Here is a 402-nt window from a genome sequence, read left to right as displayed (position 1 = left end):
CCGGCGCGGCGCCTCCCCCCCCCCCCCCCGGGGGCAGCCGCTCCCCCGGACCCTGTCCTTGCGCATTTCGGCGTGTTCAATAAACGAACGTTTCCTTTTTCTCCCCGTGGTTCGGCGTCCCCCTCCCCGGCGGCGCGACGCAGGAGCGGCAATGGCGGCGGCAGGGGCGGAGCTCTTCCTCCACACTTTGATTGGCCCCCTTGTGCCCTGCCCCTCTTCCTCTGATTGGCCGCCATAGCCATGATGTCACCCTCGTTACTTCGCTGCCATCTTCCCATTGGCCCGCGGGGGAAAGGGGGCGGGGAAAGGAAGCTTCGCTTCCTGATTGGTTCTCTGGCCCCGAGATGGCAGGGGACGAGGAGGGCGGTGATTGGCGCGGGCGGCGGGCGCGCGGGGCGGCTC

Source organism: Phaethon lepturus, unplaced genomic scaffold, assembly GCF_000687285.1.
Source record: "Phaethon lepturus isolate BGI_N335 unplaced genomic scaffold, ASM68728v1 scaffold21811, whole genome shotgun sequence".
NCBI lineage: Eukaryota > Metazoa > Chordata > Aves > Phaethontiformes > Phaethontidae > Phaethon > Phaethon lepturus.
This window is presented reverse-complemented; position numbering follows the sequence as displayed.